Source organism: Nansenia antarctica, assembly GCF_963989245.1.
Source record: "Nansenia antarctica genome assembly, chromosome: 13".
In the NCBI taxonomy this organism is placed as follows: Eukaryota; Metazoa; Chordata; class Actinopteri; order Argentiniformes; family Microstomatidae; genus Nansenia; species Nansenia antarctica.
Window position 1 is genome coordinate 32,806,603 of NC_137683.1, and position 6,574 is coordinate 32,813,176.

Sequence of the window (6,574 nt, forward strand, 5' to 3'; positions counted from 1 at the left end):
GGGGAGGGGTTAGAAGACAGAGGGGGAGGGGTTAGAAGACAGAGGGGGAGGGGTTAGAATGTTGTTGTGTTCTCAGTTAGAATGTTGTTGTGTTGTCAGTTAGAATGTTGTTGTGTTCTCAGTTAGAATGTTGTCGTGTTCAGTTAGAATGTTGTTGTGTTGTCAGTTAGAATGTTGTTGTGTTGTCAGTTAGAATGTTGTTGTGTTCTCAGTTAGAATGTTGTTGTGTTGTCAGTTAGAATGTTGTTGTGTTGTCAGTTAGAATGTTGTTGTGTTCTCAGTTAGAATGTTGTTGTGTTGTCAGTTAGAATGTTGTTGTGTTGTCAGTTAGAATGTTGTTGTGTTCTCAGTTAGAATGTTGTTGTGTTGTCAGTTAGAATGTTGTTGTGTTGTCAGTTAGAATGTTGTTGTGTTGTCAGTTAGAATGTTGTTGTGTTGTCAGTTAGAATGTTGTTGTGTTGTCAGTTAGAATGTTGTTGTGTCGTCAGTTAGAATGTTGTCGTGTTCTCAGTTAGAATGTTGTTGTGTTGTCAGTTAGAATGTTGTTGTGTCGTCAGTTAGAATGTTGTTGTGTTGTCAGTTAGAATGTTGTTGTGTTGTCAGTTAGAATGTTGTTGTGTTCTAAGTGTAAACTACAATTGTTAATTACTAATAATAAGTATAAGTACTTTAAATGAATGTGCAATAACACTATGTGCAATATGACAACCCTCGGGTACATATGGTTCAGAGATAGGAAATGTTAGAATAGGTATAGAATAGCATAGAGTACAGCACAGTGTTTTATCTGTACAGTATAGTATAGTGGATAGTGTACATAGACTTTATTTATGTAAACCAGCTCCTTTCCCTTCTTGTTTTTTAGTTTTTTTTTTCTTTCCTAGCACCAGGGGAGCCCCCCCTCCCAAATTTCGTTGTTTGGTACCTGTACTATAGCAATGACAATAAAGACCATTCATTCATATGTGAGAGTGAGAGAGATTATTCTGTATATTTACGATGATAAACATATTTGACTAACATTGTTATTGGCCTCGCTAGGCTGTAGTGTTACTACAGTGAAACATAGACTGTATTGACGCCATCATGTATGTGTCCTTATTCCGAGGTTCAGTCACTCCTCTGTGGCACATTTCCCTTTCTTAGAAGTTTGACATTAAAGTTGTTGTCATTACTTTAGTTCATATCAACAGCGATCACACGGCACACACAAGCTCACAGGACCAACACCATGTGACATGTTCACTTTACTGTAACAGCATCAATTATCTGGACAATGTTGATTAAAACGGTAAAGAACCACTGGTCCAGGTAGTTGTCTAGCTAAGCTAGCTAGCTGCTAACAGCCGGTGAACTTCCCTCCACAGTAACTCCATAGTGACCATATATGTATATATACATATCTCGGTTACGGTTGGCGAACATTGACTTACCTGAGATGCGGAATGTATGAATGTAACTATGACTTTAATCCTTAAACGTCTAAACGTGAAAGAGTTTGAAGAAGCAACACAACAACACACTCCCTCCCGCCCGACGCCACAATGAACCAGCACTTCCGCTTCCGCTTCGGCTTCCGTCGGTCCGGATGCAGCGACAGACCTGCAGTGTCAGGACAGCGCCCCCTACTGGCAGGCTGACATTTACCTTATTTGAATGAATGAATGGACTTTATTGTCATTGCTACAGTACAGGTACCAAACAACGAAATTTAGGAGGGGTGGCTCCCCTGGTGTTAGGAAAGAAAAAAAAAAAAAAACTTTAAAAAAAAAATCGCAAGAAGGGAAGGAGCTGGTTTACATAAATAAAGGCTATGTACACAATCCACTGTACTATACTGTACAGATAGACGACTAGGGTTGTCATATTGCACAATAGTATTGTTTCACATTTATTTAAAGTGTCACAGTTTGCAGGCTTGAAATGTACATGTTTGTGCCTCAGCACTACACCTGATTTTTTCAGTCCAGCAGCTGCCATCAATCCGTCCAGACTGTCCAGGGCCCAGAACCTAGGTCTTTGCTGTGTTCAGGGCCTGGATGGCCCTGTGGTAGAAGCTGTTCAATTCAATTCAATTCAATTCAATTCAATTCAATTCAAAGATACTTTATTTATCCCCGTGGGGAAATTCGTTTTGCCGCGCCACTCCACTAAAAACCACACATAACAACACAACACAACATAAAGGACAGACAACAACACTGGGCCAGCCATGTACAGTATATAAAAAACAGTGAGATCATGATATAAAAGTGGATTAAAAAGATGGCTATAGTTATTATATTAGAATACTAAAAAGTGATGATGATGATTAAAATAAATAATAAATACAAATTCAGGAGCCTTGACCCCGACTGCTACTTTAGTTGCCATTGAACAGTGTTCAGTTAACTGTTCTTCAGTCTGTTCGTCTTTGCGGCCAGGGTCCTGAACCACCTTTTCGAGGGCAGCCTGGTAAAGTGTTCGTACCCAGGGTGGGTCGGGTCCCTGGAGATCTTGGAGGCCTTCCTGAGACAGCGTGTGTTGTACAGCTCTTCCAGAGAGGGGAGGGGGGCGCCGGTGATCTTCTGGGCTGTTCTCACGACTCTCTGTAGCGCATTTCTCTCCGCTGTTGTGCAGCTGGAGAACCAGTTGCAGATGCCGTAGGTGAGGATGCTCTCCACTGCGCCGCGGTAGAAGGTCACCAGGATCTCCTGCTTGCTGTGTTCCTTCCTGAGGCATCTCAGGGTGTATAGCCGCTGTTGTGCCCTCTTGATGGTGCCTTTTGTGTTGTCCTTCCAGGTCAGGTCATCCCGCATGTGCATCCCCAGGAATCGGAGGGTTGAGACTCTCTCCACACTCTCTCCGTCGATGAGCAGGGGCTGGATCTCGGACTTTTTCCTCCTGAAGTCTACGATGATTTCCTGGGTCTTTGACTTGTTCAGCAGCAGGTTGTTAACCTTGCACAGCTTTACCTTATTTACATAACTACCTAACCTTAGTTTAGTTTAGTTTAGTTTAGTTTAGTTAGTTTAGTTTAGTTTAGTTTAGTTTAGTTTAGTTTAGTTTAGTTTAGTTTAGTTTAGCACATGATTAAAAAACAGTGCAAGGAGGGAACGAAGCCCAGAAGGCGTGTGCATAATAGCTAAAGTTCAATATACAACAAAGAACACTTAATACATGTAAATAAGACCAGAGAAACCACATCACAATCAATCTCCATGTGTGTGTGTGTGTGTGTGTGTGTGTGTGTGTGTGTGTGTATGGGAGGGGTCGGGGTCAGGAAACACCTGGTTTCCTGAACCAAACACACACACACACACACACACGTACATAGGCACACACACACACACACACACGTACATAGGCACACACAGGCACTTGTGCAAACACACACACTCTCATGTGATCCTACACACACAAGACTGATCACATCACACAACAGACATGAACCTCACCTGCACTGAACAAACAGGAGAGAGGGAGGGAGGGATGAGAGAGAGAGAGAGAGGGAGGGATGAGAGAGAGAGAGAGAGAGAGACATGAGAGAGAGACAGAGAGAGAGACAGAGAGAGAGGGAGAGAGAGAGTAATGTAAAAATGGCGCCGGTTGGGTGGCTGCCAGTTAAACAGCTCAGTTTTACTTCTACTTTTCTAGCCCTTTTTTAGCCCTTTTCAACCTTTTATTTCAAACTTTTATCTTTTATCTTTTAACCGGAGTGCTCAATATGTGCCTGATAAACGGAGGAGTGCGGGTGTATTCCAGAGAGGAGCTCATTGCCCTTAGGAGTCGAGCTGCCGTTCCTCCAACAGGAATGCCCAGCGAAATAAAGACGCGCAGACGAGGAACGAGGGCTGGCGCGTTCGTGAGGGCGAGGAGAGACAGACAAGCCAACAGGACCTACCTGCCGTCTGTTCTTATGGGGAACGTCAGGTCGCTGGTCAACAAGGCTGATGAGCTCTCTGCTCTGATGAAGGGACAGGGGGAATATGGGAAATGTAGCCTGCTATTCCTGACTGAATCCTGGCTGAATCCTGGCATCCCGGACGGAGCGGTACAGCAAGATGGTTTCACAATGGTCCGCGCGGACAGAACGAGAAATAGCGGTAAGATCAAGGGAGGCGGGATCGCCGTGTTTGTTAATTCCAAGTGGTGCAAACCAGGTCATATCACAATCAAAGAGCAAGTCTGCACTCCAGACATAGAACTGTTGGCGCTAGGTTTGAGGCCAGATCTCTGTCCGAGAGAGTTTTCCCATATTGTGGCCGTGATTGTTTACATTCCCCCAAGCGCGACCCCGGCGCGCGCAAATGACGTCATCCATTCCTGTATCGCGGGGATACAGACTGCTCACCCAAACGCATTTATCATCGTGAATGGGGACTTCAACCATGTAAATATGGAAAAGACATTGACGGATTTTACCCAGTATGTCACATGTAAAACAAGGGAGAACAAAATACTAGACAAACTATATGCCAATGTGAAGGGAGCCTACACATCCACTGCCCTCCCGCCACTAGGGGCATCCGATCACAACATGGTCTGGATGGAACCAACATACACCCCTATCATAAAAAGGCTGCCTATCACCACCAGGACTGTCCAGCAATGGTCAGAAGACGTGGAGGAGGAGCTGAGGGCGTGTTTTGAAACAACCGACTGGGGGATGTTCCAGAGAGTCCACGGGGAGGACATAGATGGTCTGCTAGACTGTGTCACAGACTATATCAAGTTCTGCGAGGAGAGCATCGTCCCCATTAAAAAGGTACGGTGCTTTCCTAACAACAAGCCGTGGATAAATGGGAACATCAAGAACCTTCTGAAAAGGAAGAGGAGGCTGTTTAAGGCAGGGGACACTGAGGGAGCCAGGGCCACTCAGAAGGAGGTGAAGAAGGAGCTGAGAGCAGCCAAAGAGGAATACAGGAGGAAATTGGAGGGCGGGCTAGTGGCCCACAGCTCCAAGGAGGTGTGGAAGGGTTTCAAGAAGATCACGGGCCACAAGCAGCCACATACTGTGGTGGAGGGGACCCGAGAGCAGGCGGATGACCTGAACTGCTTCTTTAACAGGTTTGACCAACCATCCCCCTGTCACCCCCCACAGCCCCCGACCCTCTCCAATGTACCGCACCCCTGGCAACAGTAGCCCCCACTCCCCCTGACCCCCTCACACCCCAGCAGCAATTGCCTCCCCTTACCAACACCAGGAGCCAGGGAGCATGCTTCACACCTGGAGACACCGGTACTCACAGCTTTATAACATCTGAGCAGGTGAAAAGGCAGCTCTCCAGGGTGAATGTGAACAAGTCCAGAGGTCCAGACAACATCAACCCCAGGGTTCTGAAGGTGTGTGCTGGAGAGCTGGCGGACACATTCCAACATCTCTTCAGTCTATCTCTAAGACTGAGGAGGGTGCCACAGCTCTGGAAGACCTCTTGCATCGTCCCAGTGCCAAAGAAGGGACGGCCCAGCACCCCAAACGACTACAGACCTGTCGCCCTGACACCACAGGTCATGAAGATCCTGGAGAGGCTAGTGCTGCAACACCTTAAGCCCCAGGTGAAGGACTTCCTGGACCCCCGGCAGTTTGCATACCAGGAGAGCATGGGGGTGGAGGATGCCATCATTTACATGCTGCACAGGGCCTACACACACCTGGAGAGGCCACAGAGCATGGTGAGGACCATGTTCTTCGACTTCTCCAGTGCATTTAACACTATCAAGCCATCACTGCTGGCTGACAAACTAGCAGTGATGTGTGTGGAGGACTCCCTGACGGCTTGGATCCACAACTACCTCACAGACAGGCGTCAGTATGTGAGACTGCAGGGCTGTCAGTCTGAGGTGGTGGTGTGCAACACCGGTGCCCCCCAGGGAACTGTTCTGTCACCCTTTCTCTTCACCCTCTATACCTCCGACTTCCAGTTTAGCTCCGACCAGTGCCACCTGCAGAAGTTTTCGGATGACTCCTCTATCGTCGGTTACATCACAGACGACAGGGATGAGGAGTACAGGGCCCTGGTGGAGAGCTTTGTGCAGTGGTGCGACACCAACTACCTTTTGCTTAACACCAGCAAAACAAAGGAGTTGGTGGTGGATTTTAGGAGGAAGAGAAGGACCCCAGCCCCCATCACCATCAAGGGGGTGGAAGTCGAGAGGGTGGACTCCTACAGGTACCTGGGAGTACAAATTAATAACAAACTGGACTGGACTGACAACACCGAGGCTCTTCTCAGGAAAGGGCAGAGCAGACTGTTTTTCCTGAGAAGGCTGAGGTCTTTCGGTGTCTGCAACAAGCTGCTGCAAATGTTTTATCAGTCGGTGGTTGCCAGCGTTCTGTTCTTCGCCGTGGCCTGCTGGGGTGGAAACATCTGTGCCAGGGATGCTGCGAAGCTAAACAAACTGGTGAAGAAGGCCAGCTCTGTGGTGGGGACCGGGCTGGACAGCCTAGAGGTGGTGGCAGAACAGAGGATGGGGAAAAAACTGGCGGCCATGCTGGTCAATCCCTCCCACCCGATGTACTGCGAGCTGGCGAGGATGAGGAGCAAGTTCAGCCACAGATTTGTTCTCCCCCGCCAAAGTACAAAAAGATTTG

At 47.3% G+C, this 6,574-nt stretch overlaps 1 protein-coding gene across 1 annotated transcript in view; it reads right to left on the reverse strand.

Moving 5' to 3' along the window:
• The window catches only part of LOC308169564 (serrate RNA effector molecule homolog), a 38,781-nt gene extending 37,245 nt beyond the window's left edge, over positions 1-1,536 (reverse strand). Inside the window, exon 1 of the mRNA XM_080544246.1 lies at positions 1,434-1,536. The gene's annotated coding sequence lies outside the window, so the exon portion shown is untranslated. The remainder of the gene's footprint in view (positions 1-1,433) is intronic.
• Positions 1,537-6,574: the final 5,038 nt, after the last annotated feature.